General features: G+C 32.5%; 1 protein-coding gene across 1 annotated transcript in view; it reads left to right on the top strand.

The window, feature by feature from the left end:
• Nucleotides 1-19844, top strand: part of LOC125062662 (insulin-like growth factor-binding protein complex acid labile subunit) — a 52671-nt gene that overhangs the window by 7577 nt on the left and 25250 nt on the right. The window lies entirely within an intron of this gene.

Here is a 19844-nt window from a genome sequence, read left to right as displayed (position 1 = left end):
TCGGTTGTGACCAAGCTGATGACATGATGATTAGGGTTTAAAAAATATTTTTTATCTCTAAAGTACTATTTCAGAAAAATAAACATGTCCTAATTTTTTTACATTTAATGAATAGATATACTTTTAGATTTCGGATTGCAAATAAAGCAAATTTTTCAAATATCTCGAAGTTTCATACAAAAACGGCATCGGTATTGCTATCGCTACTGGAACTCCTAGACTAAAGAAAAACTAAGAGTTGTCTAACTAATGTAAGAGCAAAAACTTTATTAAGCCAAGAGCGCTTCTTTAAAGTCGTCCTGTGGTTTCCATAAAATATAATCTTTTTAATTGGTTTTCATTTTCTATTAATTAATTTGTATTATTGAAGTGAAACTTCTTTATCGGGGTTGGAAAAAAATTTAGTGTAACATTTTACGCTTACGCGTCACATTTGACCGTTAAGCGCGTCTTTTTCTTGTCCCTACCAGGGTTGATTCAAAGAGATGCTAAACCATTAATAACAAAAATGTATAATAAATATAACAATAATACTAAAAATTCTATTACAATTTATGAAATTCTGTAATAATCTTAGTGGTAATAAGGTAAAATGAAATAATTGTATTATTTGTATTCAAGTCTGTGATATTAAATGCCTTTTGTTAAACTTTATCTAATTTAACTTTATTTAACCAATTTCTGTAAAGTTGCATATAGATAATTTTTCAAAAAATAAGGTCATAAAGAAGTTTCACTTCTAACGTGTGTACACTAGTACACGCACATTTTTTTATTATTACTGTGTAGGTTAAGAACATTATATATTAGATATATCGTTTTATTAAAATGGTTAGTACAGTTTAATTTAAAACTTTTTGTACGAAAATCTAATAAAAAGAACATTAATTTCAAAGTAAAATGCGCCTTTAAAAAACCTCTAAAAACCTAGTAAACCCCCTACATGTTGTCTCTTTAAATGCAAACTGATATCCACCGATATTACATTTTGCATATTATTTGAATGCATATATTCCAATGTTCCAATCCCAAATTACCACTTTCGCACTTAAAAATGTTTATAAAACAAGAACTCTTGCGGGTGCAATTGACCTATCCCGTCCCTTAGATGTGTGTGAATGGTTTAAATATAGTATTGTCTTTGATTGACATAACCTTTACACATTTAAATAAAAAACTTTTTTGACCGGATTGAAGTTATGTATTATTATAAATTTACAACCATTTAACATAATTTTAAATTTATCCGACGTTTCGCGTGCTTTACAGTGGTTTAAATATTTTCGGCGTTTTAGCTGTCGTGTGACACTAATACTTAAACACTCCTTGATTAGCAAATTACATCAATATAAATCCAACTTGTCTATAAACAAGAGGCCGAAAATGCATCGCTTCGAAAAATAATTTGTATTCGTTGTTGGTCGTAATCCTTCCCATTATTTATTGAAGCGGCTTTAAATTCAGAATTCATTGAATTATTTTATACATAAATAAGTAAATAAGACCATTTGTACATATTGTGTGGAATGTTATTCGGAATAAATTATTATCTCACAGATATTGCTAGAATTAAAAAAAGTTTACTTAAAGAAAAAAATGTTAAGAGCATCACCATTATTTATTTTAGACTCGTCTTTACCAAGAATAGACGGATCAATAATACTTAATGTTGTTTTATACCAGACTGCTTAAAGTTATTTATTTTAATCTGAAAGGAAGGAACAAGTTAAATATATTTTCGCTGTCAGCACTCCATAGTAATTATTAAAGTTAAGCCAATGCGGATTTCTGAGATGAGAGAAGACAGACATTTTGGAATGTGGAAAATAAAACAAACACTAATTATTTTTCTAAAACCTTATAAAGGTTGAAATACACAACGGGCTGAACGTTGTGTATTTGCATCAGTATCAGCTCGTCTCACTCCGGTGTAAATAACATTGAACAAAACTGCTTTATTACGTAGTTTCTGCGAGTTCAGTGCTGCACAATGAATGACTCGTGAACCTCATAATATTGCAGTTTAATTACTTTCGTTGTTATATATTTTTGGTTCTATTATTTTCTAACCACCCTTTATTACAGTTATGTTCGGCTCTCCGCTAACATAGGATATCACATGCCACATTGTGTCACACATGTTCTGATTCTAATTTGCAAACAATCTTTAAACTCCTCTAGCAATACCTATTGTGTAAATAGTGAGGGTTATTGGTGAATGCACATGGGCACTGACACAGGATCATAAATCGATTTAAGCTCAATCATTTATTCATCGTAAATTTAAATTCAATCACATAATCTCTTTTGAGATTAAATATCTATAAACCTAAATGTAACATTATAAATAAACTTATATTTGAGAGATTACAGTTATTTTATTGATAAATTCTTCAATCATTTCACACCATATATTGACTTATCTTATTAAGAATAAGAAATTAATATCATAATTTATTTTAAAGCGGATCTAGAAAGTCGGTCTTTTAAATAATTATGAAATGTACAAAATTACTCTACTAATTTTGATAATACCATCCACATGTTCTAAATGTTTATTATAATTATTAGGAATACATTACTTCGGTAAACATCTACATATTTTAAAAAAATGTGTTGTGATCATGTATTTTGGACAGGATGCCCTCTATCATCCTCGATACTCTACTCGTATAATGTAATGCATGAGAATTCGGGATCCGATGTAAAGGTAAAGTAAGTTTTCTGAATTTAAGATTAGCTCATTAGAATAAAGAGCATAATACCTCATACAAAATCAATGAGGGACAGGACGGTTCTTTTATAACTTTCAATAAAACGCTCAGATCAGACTGAATCAGGTCGAAAAGACATATTGTATAATAAATCGTTATTTTTAATAAACGATCACTCCTGAAACAAATGAACGCTGACATTAATTTATTCTTATTTATCAAACTTTAGAACCTGCACCTGCTTCCACACTGTGCGAACATTGGTCAGATCTAACTAAATCATGTGTATGTAGAATTCACAAGTGAGTCGCACATGAGAAGGCCTGCAGCATGGACTTTATATATTCAACTTGTTTGTTGGTTTCTCAATTACTCGCAATTGCGAGAGTTGCATCAGTTGTTAGATATAGTGATATATTTAGGTGGTAAATAACTTTATCGTGAACTTTGATAGTTGGTTCATAGTTGACGAAACAATAGTAGCTATTCATAGTCTCGTTTGTTTAGACTTTAATTGAGATAGAGTGCATCGAAGGATCTGCTTATTATTAAGGAACCACCATGCTTCTATATACTGAAGTCAAAATAATAAAATAACAATCGAAATATATTAAACGACAAGTTATTAAAAGAAAAATGAAGTTTGAATTTGATAGCACCGATAATCTAAACACAGATACAGAGGTTTTCGTATTTCGTCCCGAAATATTCACACGTTGCAATGGCACGTGATAGATCATGTATTCGCATGGAAGTAATGACGTCACAGTATAAAACAAAGCCCCTTTAACAAAATATTCACGTTCAGATTCCATATAAAATTGAAGTATAAAATTTTACTATCAACGTTACGATACACGTGCGTTATTCATTTATTTCTCCTTTTATTATTCAGCCTCCGTGAAAAGATGCACATTGAAGTAACAAACAGTCACTACTAGTTCGACAATATCAAGGATATAACAAATATTAATTGTGTATAATCTTATTTCGATTTGAATTCTCTTCACGTTAAATAAGGATTTAAGATTTTTTTTAATAATACATTTAATTTTCGGAAACAACGCTGTAAGAATTGAACATGAACATTCCTACGTCGTATCTGTCATCGCACACAGTTAAAGTCTGGCTAATGAAAGTTGATACTGAAAAAGCGCGGCAAATTTAAAAAATATCAGCATGGCAGCCCTAAAGTAAAAAGGAAAGTTGGAACAACTCACTTTGATGCTTGCAATTTTTAAACCTAAAAATTGCAAGCATCAGGTTTTGTGGATATAAGTTTCATCTAAGTAGATTATTGGCTTGCCTTCTGCACGTTTCGATGCAATGCAAATGGTACCCAAAAACGATGTCTCCATGCAGCTATATCATATCGTTCAATTAATAATCAACGTTCATTTTTGTTTTTCTTGAATTCATAACCGTTGGCTAATTATCTCAAGACTATCTGTAAAAGAAGAATAACATTATCTAAAGTAACTAAAACTAATATGTAATTATTTAATATAAAAAATATCAAGACATTTTGACCGTACTAACTTTAGTGTTGTCATATAAAAAGTTTGCAAAAAAATCCAGTATCTAATTTCGTTAGCCAGACTCTAGTCAAAGTTGGACGTGGAATTGTAAGCTATATAACATTTTTCTACAAATTTTCATATTTATTATAACGATAACTACACGCTGTCAAATTCATATTGGAAAAGGGGTTAGTAATGAATAGTCATCTTCCCTTCGCGAGCTTTTTGAATGTGTACCTGTTGCCTTTATTTTTACCCTGTGTTACGAATGATTGTTTGAGGCAAGACGATCTATGAACCAATTCATAACTGAGGCCTTTTGGCACTCGCCCGGCGAGCCGAGCCAAATGCTCAGAAGATTTTGGGTGTTCTGAGCGATCTAATATTCCTTACGACTAGCAGCTTACATCCCTTGTTGCATATCGATGAGATTTACTATATACTATATATTAATATAAACAATAAATCGTTTCAGTCCATGGGATATATGACAATTAAAAGTGAAAGGAAGAAAAATAATTTAGAGGTAAACAGTGGCACCTATGTAATTATTAAAATGGATTTTGATTTGATTACGCATGCTCAAAACCCATACTCTTTGACAGTATAAAAAGTTACACTGTCAAACACTGTCAAGCTGTCAAAAACAAAAATTTAATTTTCAGCAAAAGCAATTAGCAAGCAAAAAATCCATTGAATATCCATTCCATATTTTTTATTCAAATTGATTGAGTTACTGTAAAGTGCATTGCGCTGAAACCGCTCTTTTTTGATGAATCAATTGAACATTCATAACTCAATGTAGATCACATTATCCGGCCAAAGGATCTAAACAAGTATAGTATTTTTATTACATCCGTCCGCCATTATTCACGCCTACACCTTTTTGAAACAGATTTTGGCCTTAACAAATCAAACTAAGCTTTTCCTCGGACTAAATTTTGTCAAAAATAAAGCTGTGTTTTGAAATCGAAATTCAATACAAACAGATCCATGAAGATAGTCGTTGTTATAGTAGTCGGCTTTCCGAAAATGCATTGGAAATGAATCGACCAGCGAATTCGTGTTCCTGAAGTCAATGGACAATATCCGATTATTATCAATGCTAAGTCTCTGTTGATGTTTCGTTTGACACGTTTTGATTTAGCCATCAATGTTCCTTTGTCCGCGTAATGAGTTTGGAGTTTCCCAATCAAGATCAAGATATTATTATGAGCAAATTACTAGGTACTATACACTGACATTAATTAAAGTCTCAACGCATCGCATTGTAATAATAATGTATACGTAATAAATATGATATCAAACTAAAAAACTCTACTCATACGACCCCAAAAGTAATTTTAATAGCAAAGGTAATATTTCATAAACACAGCCATTTCCAGCGAAAACCATTTCTAATTTTCTTGAAGGCTAAATAAATAAAATACGAGCTAACCTTTTTGCTCGATTCCCTACCTCAAATTTGCATGTCTGCGGAAGTCATTTCGCCCGCAAAGCTGCGTTACATTGCGGCGTCCAAAGCCTTAATCATTCACTTGCTTTTGTTTAAAGCAGCCTTCTGGAGATCCTGTTATTGCTAAACAACATTTCTATTGAGTTTTTTTAAGTCAAGGAAACATTTAATGGCTCATTGGTCAGGCACTAGTATTATTAAATAAGTAGAACTTCAAGACCTATGAAAAACAACAGTCGAAAATTGTTATGTGTCAGTAGGCACTAAAGACTGATCACATGTTTACCTATAAAGAAAGATGATGATGTCTGCAGATCACCAGCCAAGAGTCATGTATATAAAATATTTTTTTTTCCTTGTATGTTCGTAACTTATCTGCAATTTATAATACACTCCATTTCTGTTAACTTATTTGATTTTTTATTTATTTATTTAGAATTTTTTAGGTATATATTTTAGTCCTGATACTTAATGGCTATGATGACTAGACATTTGAACAGAGTATAACATGCTGAAAATGTTTTCTGAGCCAGTATTATATATATAATATATATATGTGTATATATTTTATTTAAGTTCCGTATTATAATGTTCGTTTAATAAGTTATCTCTTAATGATGATTCTCTTTATAAGCAAGTTGGTGAGTAGTCGTCTGTGCTGACCAACATGAAACGTTTTCTTGATTTGACAATATTTATATTATATTTTTTTTAATTACATGGAAATCATTAATATGTATATAATATATATTACACGGTTTTTTTTACTTTTATAAAAAGCATTAGGTTACATTAACACTATTACTATTAATGTACGGACAGGCACATTAATTATCTTAAATAAATATAAACGTTTATATATATATTTGTTGCAGGCTACTATTTCAAATGTTCTTGGTATAAATAGCAATTGTATTCAAACAATTAGAAAGAGCCACACTGATGTAGTTCGCATGTAGCGAGCACTTGACGATGATGCACAAGACTTTGAGCACTGTTCTGAAAGTGTTGATGAAATCCTTTTGTCTGAGTCATGAACACCGGTGTGGCTACAGACCAACTACTTATTCGGAGATTCTAATAGAGCCTAGTAGCAGACATGTATGTTAACGATAGCATGTTATCGTAGTTTGTAGATGAGTTTTTAAATTTTACTTAAAACATTATTTACATAACATGACGTTTCGTGTTCTTTTAAGCGATCGTGGTGTTCGTTCAAAAGATTATTAATTACTTAATTTTAAGTCTTTTAATGACTATTTATAAACTACCACTTACAGGTGATACAGATTTATAGGAATTAGTCAATTCAAACTTTACAAGATTAAATAACGCAATGTGAATAATTTTATAATGATGTACCTATAATCGAGTCGACAACATAAGCCTCCCAATTAAAGTTTCCGTATTAAACTATGTAGTGAATACTTGCGAAAGCGTCATTCAAACTTTGAAAAGCTTTTGACTCATGTTAATGTGAGTAAAGGATCTCGGAATTAAAGTTCCACATCTTGGCATTGCAAAGCTTAAAATTCTTCTTACTGAATCTAGAGTTCGGTGAAGTTCGATGAAACCAAAAAGATATCTAGCAGCGCCTAAAATAAGATGTCCAGGTGTCGAAATCAAGAAACAAACACCTAATTTTAAATTGAATTGTAAAAATGTTGTATCGAGTGTCGCGTTTCAGAAATAAGCTGATAAATAAAAGATAGCCGAAGATCGTTATCGTAGTTTTCGAATTGTTTCTCTTTGCAGCTTTGAATCTTCATGGAACTCAGTTACATTGTTGTTCAGTAAATCGTTACAACTTCAAACAATCAAAGCGTAATCATTTCCTCGTTTACGTGGCGTTTATTTTATTTCCCGAACGATGAAACCCATTAGGGGCCGCAGATACCCTAATAGGTAATTTCCGTAGCGCAGCACTAATTTGTACTAAGCACTGTACGGAGTGAAATTGAAGTTCCAATGCAATTTCTCTTTATTTTTTGAACGAAGCCACTGACTCTGAGCGTTGGCTGCGATTCACGATTAAATTTATATTCAATTACCAATTAAAAAAAAACAATTTTTCTTGCAACGTTTCTTCTTTTCCATCTGATTGCTTTGGCTTGGAGTCTACTTAGATCTATTTACTGCTGTGCTCAGTGAAATAAAAAATATATAATTTTAACGTATTATAAAGTTTACTATCAGTTTTCCCAGCGCCGCGGGTAACAAGACGAACGAACGAGCATTTTATTTTATCATATTAATTCAGTATTTAACATTTTAAATGTAGGAACAATATGTTTGTAATAAATTTACGAGTACAACTAATATTGTTAATACGCTACAATTCTGTTATCAGAATATTTGCATTATTGTACGCCCTGTGGGCATGTAATGCAATCAGACATCGTTTTGTCATTATAGCCATGTCGCGGATCCAAAATGGTTTTGTATAATTTATATTAAATAATTATTGAAATCTAAGGTATTTTATTTATCTTAGTTTTCACGTAGTATGTGGGTATTAAAAAAATTAAAACGAAAATGTTAATGTATAAACGACATCCTTTTATTTTCTATTTGAAATATAATTAAACGAATTATTTAATATATTTAAATGTATTGCGACACCACAATCTTCGACTACAAATCGGTAAGATGTTATTCTGAACTGTGCTATCAAAGTTACTCAGACCGCTACGTCTAGCGACGACTACGGCTCTTCGGGCCAGTCAGTTGTAGGAGTGGTGGAGCTATCTCATAAAGAGTCAAACGTGTCTCCATTTTGCCTCGGGACGACAATACATACACAAATTATTTATACAATTTATTCGCAGCCTAACAACTGGCTTGTTTTGTTTACACGAATGTAAGAAATAAAAAAACTAGATAGTAGCGTTACGCAATTTAAAGTCCAAGTTATATTCGTTAATGTTTAAATAGCTTGTTCACCAGCCATGTTTTCCAGTAAGGCTCTCATTTCTCTTGGGGGACTATAAAATTTAAAACGCTTTAATATAAATAGAAAGCAATTAATGTTTGATCCACTAAACATTTTGATTAAAACTGAGCGAGCTTTAATTTCGAACAGTCGAGATCATCTTTTAAGGTTCTGATTTTACAAATTGTTTAACAATTCACCATCTACTAAACGTTACAAAATTATTAAAACCAAATTAACGCAGCTTTTAAGTTATGAAAGTATATCTTTGACAGCACTTTAGCAAGTTGCATACTATATAATTATATACTACACAGACAGTTTTAACGAATGGGAATTGACTTCTATTTACAGTATAAGCATTTTCTGCAAATCAATAAGTTTTTAACAGAAGTAAACGTAAAAGTTATATTTAATTTCAATTAGAGTAATTCGTTTCAGTGGGTATGCTGTAAAATGTATTAAATTATAGTTTTATTTAATGAAAACTGTTTTCAAGAGGAGAGTGAAATGAATTATTTTGCAATAAACATTTTTGAGACAGAAATAGATTTTTAATTGAGCCCGCGTGGAGAGGCATGAGTGCGGGGCGACGTCATCGCTTCCTCTTGTTATTCAAAATATAAACAGTGACATCTATAGAAAATACTACATTAAGAGTTATCTAAAACAAAAATAATTAAAAATTAATAAGCAGAACACCGCTAAGAAATTTGACGTAACAAAAATAACACTTCTATACATGTCCACATTAAAAGACGGCTTTTATGACTGCTTAGATAAATAAATTGATATACAAACATACATACACAAAACTCCATATTGTATTGTACCAACCGAACAATATCGATGCGGTTAGTAACTTGAAACACAGTCTCGAATGACGCAGTTTTCTCAATAGATTTGCATGGACCTCCATCGACAGAGAAGTGATTTTTTACCTATTTCCGAAAGCAAGTTTTTCATCTATGGACAGGATAAGTCACAGAATGCATTATAAAGCCGTTGGTGCTATGCTGGGACTTGGTATGTAAGTTAGTGTTTTCTAACGGAAATATTAATCTAAGAAAACATTAGTAACAGTGAATATTACAATATCTATGTATAGGTCCTTCCACCTATTCCAAATATTCAGTCTTCGTGCTTAAAAAAGCTTTCGTGCCTTCTCACACAGGAAAATTAGCGCACGTAATGCCTGATATCTTTAGTTCGTTGAATACGAAACTTGATTTCTGTATCTCGAGAATTGAACTAAACTCGTGGCCGCATAGATTTTACGGAGCTCCCGAGGAAAAGAGTTAAAAGTTGGGTTTTATTTTTCTCGTTTAAATTTAAAGTTGCGGAAGGCATAACACAATGTAGTACTTACCGTAACTCATTCCGTTAGGGGTTTAAGCGCTCATGTATTTGAATAAAAAGTTAAAATTGGTGTAAAGTGCGGGAGATCTTTGTGGCTTTGCTCATTCGCATTAGCGAATACACTAATTAGAGTTTGCGCACGTCGATATCTTAATAAATTATCATAATAACATGAATAACATAAATAGGTGACCGGTCTTTTTTTGCCCGTATATCCATATTTAAATATTATTCTACCCATTTTTCTTATAAAATGTGGCAATTTTTTATCAGTACTTAATTTAACTAATGTTATTGCTTTGAATAACCATTCATATTAACCATGTAATCGTTAGGAAATAACTGATTCTTAAGCTTTAGTAGGTCCCATAATTTTTAGTGACCTTAATTAGAACATTTTTGTATTAAAATGTCGTTTAAAGTGACTAGATCGTTGAAGATCGGTAAATCATTTATACACAAAACGCCTCTTTAGACGAAAAGGTTTCACAGGTTACTGCAGATACAATTATATATATAAATAGGTAGGTACTTATTTTTATTATGAAGAATTTAATCGCTTGATTATGAAATTTACTCTTGGCTTAGTGTTTTGCGCAGTGCAGCTTATATAATAAACAATATTCTAGCAGAGTAATAATTGAATCATTTTATTCTATAATATTTATTTCAATAGCTTCAGGTAATTACTACTAATAACTTAGTCTTATTATGACAACTCGATCGATAGAAACGTTTCTCTAGAGATTTACTACGATCTAGATCAGTCGGCTTTGAAGGCTCAGTAAGGAAAAATAACGTCGATTACATAAACACTGAATTATAAGATATATAATATATACTGTATATGTATATATAATATATAATGAATTCTCATATTGCATAATCATCCCTTTAGTTTCATTTAATATTGGTTGGAGTTCCGTCTAAAACAAAACATTGTAAAACAATATGGCTTAAGGTTTAATTAACTAACACAATTACAACTATATGGACTTATGATTGTCTGATTGAAATAAATAAATAATAATTATTAATTAAGATCAAAAGATTATTATTATGTCATTAGCTTTTCATAATAGAAACATACCGGGGAAAGCGAGTTTTCAAGCGTTTAAAGAAATGCGGCTTCCATAATCAGAATAATGGAAAATTGTGATTTAGTAATAAAATATGTATGGGGTAAACATATTGATTAACTGCCGACACCACACTGTTATAACAATACTAGGAACGATGAAACGAGAATATAAGTTAACAAGTCTCGCTTCATACAAACTCGAAGTGACCCAATTAAATTAAATTAAATTAATTTTTAATTCCTAAAACTAGAACTTCAATAAAATATCAAAAGCTCTAAATTACTCGATGGAATTATACAAATTGCCCAAACTGTGGGAAAAGGTTTTTGTCAATTTTATCACAACGACAAGTTTGCTATTTTGTAAGCGGATTGCGACAAAATCCGAGGAAAGGTTCGACCACATTATTTGCGCTGTAAACCCACTACAAAAGGCCCTTAAGCCAACATTCGCGCCAAAACAAATTTCACTACCCATACAAAGGTAATCTAATAATAATACCGCTCTTCGAATATTATTTTTAGCCTCATTTCACTTTTCCCTGTCCGAGACACTACAACACTTTGTTAGAAAAATTGCAATCTTTTCTGCTCGCCTTATTTTGGTCATCCCATGTGACTGCTAAGGTCGAAAATTACAATAAAATATAGATTTCCAGTAAGAAACGCATTGTAAATTAATTAAAAACTCTACTTTAATTACGAGTCTTCACCCACTTACGAAACGTAACCACTAGGATAACTACTAAATATTCCATTAGTAGTATGCAGATGACAGGAGCGATATTGCATCGATTGTGAAACGAAAAAATTATACACCATCCATTATACCGTATTTGTTAAAAAATTCCGCCCATTGATATTTTTGCTAAGCGGGACGTACGAAACGACCTCACGACGACGACGACGAAACCTACCTCAAAATCGAGCGTTTCATAACATTAAATTAATTTAGTTGCACGTAGTTGTAATGCCAAACTTTGAGAAGGTTTTCTCAACTGGCACGAGTCAAAGAATACTCGAAGTCGTTAGAATACTCATAAAAATAGATCTTTGGGAGGCAGTCGGGCAAAACGCCTAGAGTAGTGCAAAGCGATGACCTAGATATCGCAAGGACTTAAAACTCTCCCGGTGTCCGTTTGTTTACACATTGGGAAAGCAATGACCTCCTTTGGCCTACCGCCAAAAATCCAATTTAGAGTATAGCCTACATCTTATCCTGACTACATATTCTCACGGGAACTTATTGATACGAAAACAAACACGTTATGATCGATCCCTCTGCGGCTTTTCTTTAAAGAAGCCTTTGGAGTGGTGTCTATTTTTGCGGCATTTAATGGAATGTTCTTGTCTCAGCTTTTTATTAATTTGAAGTCTCGAGAACACACAAACTTTTAATGAGTCATATTATGCGATGTTATTGCCATTTACTACAATTGCCTCAGTCGTAATGGCATAATAATTATACTTCTTCGAATATATCATATATTATAATATATTTTAGCGTTTGCGGAAGTGTAGGAGAAAAAATTATGCTAAATGCCGTAAAAATCAAAGGCAGTCAACTTACAAAATAAATGGCGGAGTAACAAAATTGTTCAACGACGTCTAAGAACAGTTTATCTTTCGGTTGAGAGGGGTCGACTTTATACCGAGTGAATCAGCTCTTGTTTAAATGAATCGCTCATGACGGGTTAATCTCTGCCCGCTAAGGAGCTGGGATACTACCAATATCCCACTACCTATAGCAGAGTTAAATCGTGTCTTCTGTTGTGTACTAACGTACCTATTACTGCTTCGATCCCTTTTAAGTCCGATATTTTACCAAAAGGTCGACTCCCTAATAAAGTGTACCTACTACTCTAATGATAGTTTAGAAATATAAACAAAATATGTAAATACAATATCCGAGCGTGACATTGGATTAAATGTTAGAATAGTGTTATAATATTCATCAGAGATGCCTGTTGTACAAGTGTTAAATATTATAACATCAGGAAATTAACGGCAGTATTCAAAACTTCATATAAAAATAAATATTACAATATACCTAGAAGTTGTGAGATATTCTTATACAAAAGGCAAACGAACAGTGACAGTGATGAAATATATTAAATCGATGAAATATATTTTCATTTAAATACATCTGATCTTAACTAAATAACATAATATGCGAGGTAAGAATTAAATATGATTGAATGTAACCGTATGTGGTAGCCCCGTCACTCCTCCTTCGGGCAAGCACAAAAGCTGGCGTAGCCGCAGAACAGGCGGAAAACAATAAACGGCAAAAATACAAAAGTATCTCCTCCAACTTGGACTTTTTCCCTTATGACTCTTGTCTCAAATGCAATCTTGGTTCAAATGCATAGTCGCCATGGTTACTAGTACCGTTGATCCCAGAGCTGGTGCTTTCCTCGCAGTTATTCTCGTCTGTTCTACGCCCTTAATTTGAATACTGGCTATAAACACATTGATTCTACTTTTATTTGATAGTATTGTGAAAATGAACACATGTACAAATTTTATTCAGCCGCATGTTTGTAAAGAAGAGTCTCGCGTCGTCGGGTATTGTCTACCGAGTAAATTGTACCAGATTGAAGTTATGTATTTACAATTATTTTTCATAATTTTTAAATTTAACCTACGTTTCTCGTGCTTTACAGCGTGCGTGGTCACGGTGACTGAAGACAAAAGGTGTTAAATGTCAAAAAGTATCACAGCTGTAGAAAAAGTATAATAATTGTAAATACATAACTTCAATCCGGTAAAGAATTGTTTTATTATCAAATGTGTGAAAGTTATGCCAACAAAAGACAATACTAAATTGTACAAGGTTAAAGCTAAGGCGTCGCCTTCGAACTAACTACAAGTGTTTTGGATCCACCTCAGGTTACGTTGATAATCTTTTTAAATTCAGACCCAAATCTACTTCTAACCTTCCATTGAAAGTATTGGTCCGATGCGTTAGTGCAAAGGTTTCACGGCCGTACCTAACTTATGGCCCTACATAACTAAGTAGGGTTTAATCTTTAGCATATTCAGTGAATCTCCTGTAATGGTCTCCTTGCTCTATTTGTACCATTACCTGGTTTTGGTCAAATTCGCCTTTACTGATTTAACATTAAATTAAATTTATTCAAATTAACCTTATTCAGAAATTATGAAATCTATATTATTCAATCCTTGAGTTGAGTTTCCTTTCCTTTCTTAATCGAATATGTATAACTACATTGATTGTCTGATTGCTTGCATAGGTGAGAAGAAAATATACACATTCCAGTACACATTAAAAATAGAAGAAAACGTTTAGAGTTAAGGTAAAAACTTTTAATAAGTCCTGCTTAAAACACAAAACCTTAAAACTAAAATTTTTGCTCTTGCACCGAACAATAAACAAAAAAAGTTTGAAGCGGTTAGCGGAATACACTGCTGGCCAAAATAATAGATTTCCAGTGCTGGTATAACATTGGGAAAAGAAAAAAACCTGGGCTGCAATACTACATTGTGCCGTATTTTTAATCTGCTAGCATTGTACTAGAGTAACCGCACGAACCACAGCACTCCAGTTACCGAACCTTACATAATTACAATGACCCTTATCGCCTTTGAAATTGGGTTCAATTTGACCGGCAGCACTTGAGACATCTGAGATTTAAGATCAAAGGCCGGAATCCAATCTGTTGAACTCTTTTAATATCCACTTATGAGAACACGTCATGTACTTGACTCCTGATTGGCACCGAAATAACTTTGGTGATGATCGTTACGTGTAAAAGGTGATCGAATCGATCCAATCGTAGGCCAGAAACGACTCTTTAACGCCACTCAATAGTCGCGTGTAATACGTCTTTGTATTTTCTTTTTCTGTAGATGAATGTGGTTTCTTACTCATCGCATAACGAATGTATTAGAGTGTGATTGATTCAATTTAACTCAGAAGCAATTAGGGCGCAGTTTTGGTCTCAGTCGCACTACTTAATCCTAATATTAAAAGACGTAATATTTTAACATTTGGGTTCTGTTAAACAATAGCTTCAATCGTCATTATAATGTCACTCATTTAAAGCGCACCGTGACCAGTATCCGGCGACACAAAAAGTTATTAACTAGAAAGCACAAAATAATGACTCAAAAATTTGTAGGAGCATAATCATTTAACGTAATTTTATGAGTACGAACAAATTAATTAAGAAATAAATTTTCTATTTACCCGAACGTTCCATATACTGAAAGACTTCAAAGTTCTGCTCTTTGGATGTAGCGAAAATTTCAAAGAAAGTACGTACATTACAGTATTTATATAATATTCATAGAAACCGTTCGCAGTACGTTGACTGGACATCATGGGTATCGCGTGAATGCTACCAAAAATTTACCAACCACATCTCATTTGCGTTTGAAAAACTTAATTAAAGCAAACGATTTCGGATTAATTAAAACACCGAGATCCTCGGACGTTCGTTCGTGGCGAATATATCTAGTCAGTTCGGATCACGATTGATGCGCTAAGTCTAAATGAGAATTATAATTACGCAATAGATTGATATTTTATTAGCTTGTTGCATAATTATCATTCGTATTTATATTGTCGTGTGTTTAAATTGCTGTATTTGTTGAATTTTGTGTTTAAACAACACTCTGTAAATGAATTTTGGTTTGGGCAATGCATTTCAGTTCATTGATAGAAAACCTTGCGTAATAATATTATAAAATATTTGTCGTATCCTCAATTATGAGTGAGCTCAGAAACAATTTTACATAATATAATTTTTCACTGATATTAGAATTCATTACAAATATTGGCCAATACGTGAGGTAGTTCCATTTTAGTTTTACAGACTACTCGCTTGTTAGCAAATATTTTGCTCCCTTTATGTGGGCTCTCTCTTTGTCTTCAATAAATATCTAATATATCTATGAAACGTATTCAATTAATGTTTGTGGCGTTCAAGTGTATTAATCTGGAATTGGAAATCGGAAAACTGGATTTCAATTCTAAAGGGTAATTCAACAAACTAAACTAATATTCCCTGTGATTCTGAAGACATGTCGATACGAAGACTCGAGTCCGACCTATGAAATTAAATCTATAGAAAATTATATGCTCGGGTCGTGTACGTATGTGAGTGGACATAACGGGCACACAATTGGTATTCAAGACATTCTCCGGGTGTCGCAGGTTCCCCAGAGTCCTTCAAACTATTTGTACCGTTAGAAGACTAATTGACTCCGTACCGACTCACCACCGTATGATATGCACGGTTTACTTATTGATCGCGATAAACGAATAATCTTTTTACTACTACTATGTTCTAGTTATATGTACAATCATAGTAATTGGCAAAAAAAAATTTGTCTTAATTCGGTTGAATCATATTAAAACGTTCAACGTTTCGACGTTTAACAGCCAAATTTAGAGGCTAATTAAGTATATTTACTATTTAGTCCATTGAAATGTTACAATTTGAGGGCCAAACTGAACATTTGGTAGAGGACGCAATTTTATTTATGGGACATGTAGGGGGGTCAATACTAGCTTAAACCCACGTTTGTGGGGTTGGCGCCCTTGTCCCCCGGCTGCCATCTTGGAAAAAGGGGTGAAAACACGTTTTTGGCTATACCTCCTAAACTGTCCATCGTACAAAAAATTAGTTGAAACATATTTTGTAGCAAATCGCTTTGCCTACAATTATATCTCTGACTTTTTATCATAAATCCAAAATTCAAAAAGTTATAAGTAAAAAAGTGACAAAAAATCCTATTTTGCTTAATAACCTTTATTCTTTTGATTTTATCAAACCAATTTTGTAGAATCTTTTGTCTTTCTGAATATGTACTTCTATAATTTTTTTAAATTTCGTTCCCGTCCTCTATCAAATGTTCAGCCCATGTAAAATTTCCATGACTAATTAATTTATATGAAGAACACTGCAGTATGACATATACACTTATGACATTTAGTAGACGGGTTTCTTAGAACCTAGGGCAGCGATTGATCTTTGTTTCGCTTTTAACTTTATCTGTGATGAATTTATCTAAAAAACACAACATACCGTTCCTATGTAGTTATTCAAATATGAAGCAGTCCAAAAGTAATTATATATATGATTTAATTAGCCGCTTTCGACAATAGCGAGACGGTTAGGATGGGAAAACAAATTGTGTATAATGAGCATTGGACAGCAATTAAGTATCTAAAATGGTAAGTAAGTCTTATTTATGAATATTGGAAGTTTCTCCATTCATTTACTTTAGAGGTATTCTGCTGCTAATTATTGTGTTTTAATTGTAACTCATACTTATGATTTAATTAAATATAAATGTATTTTGTTAATACTAGGTTTGTTACGATTCTACATTATCTAGAGCCTTTAAGAACTAATAAGAAGAAAGTTTTTTATTTATGTCAATATTAATTTTTATGGGCGACGTAAATAGAGAAAGTTGAACAATTTCATTACTTAATAATTTAGATAAAGATGCCGGAAACTACATAGGAAAGGTATGTTGAGTCAGGGCACGCAAAGTGGTCCATTATCCTCAATAGTTTATCTCATTTAAAATTGACGGAGCTGTTTCTATGATAAAAGCCCCTGTGAAGGCAGATTTCTTGTTTTTGTAACTCTTTCGTTAGTTAAATTATGGAAAAACTACTTTTTACTTATCTCGAAGTCGCAAACAGAAAGATTCAGTAGGAAAATTTACAAGTAGGGTTTTCTACATATTAAAATTATGACCCAACAATTTGTTTTGGTTTTTTGTCTTTGCCTCCTTTTCTGTGGCTTGGTTCGTAATGCAAAGGATGTATTTATTGCTGATGTCATTGTTGTTGAATACCTATAATAAGGGAAGACGTAATAGACAAAGTGTGTAGTAGTAATACTCAAAGTATTTGCAACAGAACTTTGATCGTGATATCATTATTAATTCTAAGATGTCTACTAAAAGTAAGAGTGTATTGTGTACTAGGGAGGCCGAGGCCGTGGCTCAGATCAATTAGACAAAGTCGTGTCGTACGACATACACTAGCCACATTTAACATATTGACACACAGTTGGAATGCCACTTCTGCAGCTTATACTTGCTAGATTTTGACACAGAAATGTGTCCATAAAACGTAATTGGGGTCATGACTTGCTGAGTGTTGCAGTTTATCATCAATTTTTTAAAAACTACTCTAGAAAGAAAGAATTAAGAAAAGGGAAGAAAGAAAAATATTTTTTCTTTGGTTAAAATCAACTTGTAATAAGCAATAAGAATACCATCGTACTTCAACCGAAAATGGGCCCAAGTCACGTAACTGCCATCAGCTACACTGTTTTCATTGGGCCCATACAATCTTGGAGTGACAGCTTCGCCTATCATACAGCAACACACATTAATCATTTTATCCAGTTTTAAGAGAGCTTGAAGAAAGGCTTCCATTTCTCTTCCGCTTTTATTTTGACTTAAGTAGCTTAATTAGTTGACATTTAAAACGATTTGAATAATCGTTTCGCTGTTCCAAGCAATTTGCATATATTTGTTGTACATCAAAGCCAAGAGTGGCGTCTAGTGTGAGATTGCGGTCAGTGATGCGGACGTACGCTAATTAATATCTGTGTAACGTTGAAAGCTTTTCTGAAAATTTTATATCTAGTGGACATTTAAAACAAAAAGCTCCATTGCAAAGCTCCCTCATCTTAAATTACCTTTGTCAGGGATTACAGGAATTGTCTGCAAATATAATATAGCTGTGAACTAAAGATAGTTTAAAGTTTCAAAGGGGACTTTTTCTTAAGTACTTAAAGTTTCGTTTCATTTCTTATACTATATTATATAGACAACTAAATTGAAGGTTCTATATTTAGGTGTTATGACATAATCTGAAATATCTGACAAAGTTGCGCGCTAGACTTATCTGATTGAATAAAATATGAATGGAAAAATAACAGAAACCAAGCAACATATTTTGTTCCAGCGAATAGACTGTCGGTTAATTTTCGAATTGAATTACACGTGGCTGAAAATTACGAACATTTTGAACGTTGTCAAATGCGGGACAGTTTCGTATAACTATCGATCACAATAAAACATTCAAACGCATTTCCGGAATAATCGTCGTTATCAGCGGCCAACGTTTGGCTCATCAACTATTTAATCGCAATTTAGTGACGCTTATAATTTCGATTTGCCAGCAAGTTTATTGCAATTATTAAAGAATTTTAGGTTGTATAAATGTGAATTTATATTTGTTCGTTATTGAGATTAATAGAGCTAATGCTCCAAATTATGGCAGAAATGTGAAAAAATCACTCAAAGTGTATTAAAGTAACAATAGAAGCGCGTTTGCCTTTAATTTGAAGTTTCGTGTCACATAGCGTTAAAATTTTACGTTTTATATATATAAATATATTTATAATATTCACTATTTAGCTAATAATTGTTTATGATGTTTGAGTAATATATATTTTATGTGTGTTTCAAGTAATTTAAATCTCGGGTTTTACAAAGAAATGTGCATTTTCACCTGTGTGAATAGATCTAAACTATTTTCTCGTTATTAATAATAATTTTAATAATTAAAAAAGTCGACAGTAAAACCGCCACCTGGCGTAGCCATTTTGATTGTTTGATTTTGTTTTGTAGTCGGATATTGTAATCATTTACACGACAGGGCCGACGTGAGAGAAGAGCTACTAATTAGCGCAATTTGAGTTTTGGTCGGCTCTAACGAAGTGTTCCCCCGGTTCCACTGTTTCATGTCAATGCGGACAGTAAGACAAATCACGCAATTCTT

The sequence above is a fragment of the Pieris napi genome, chromosome Z (genome assembly GCF_905475465.1).
Source record: "Pieris napi chromosome Z, ilPieNapi1.2, whole genome shotgun sequence".
NCBI lineage: Eukaryota > Metazoa > Arthropoda > Insecta > Lepidoptera > Pieridae > Pieris > Pieris napi.
The sequence above is the reverse complement of the archived record's forward strand: the minus strand, read 5'-3'. Positions and strand labels throughout refer to the sequence as shown.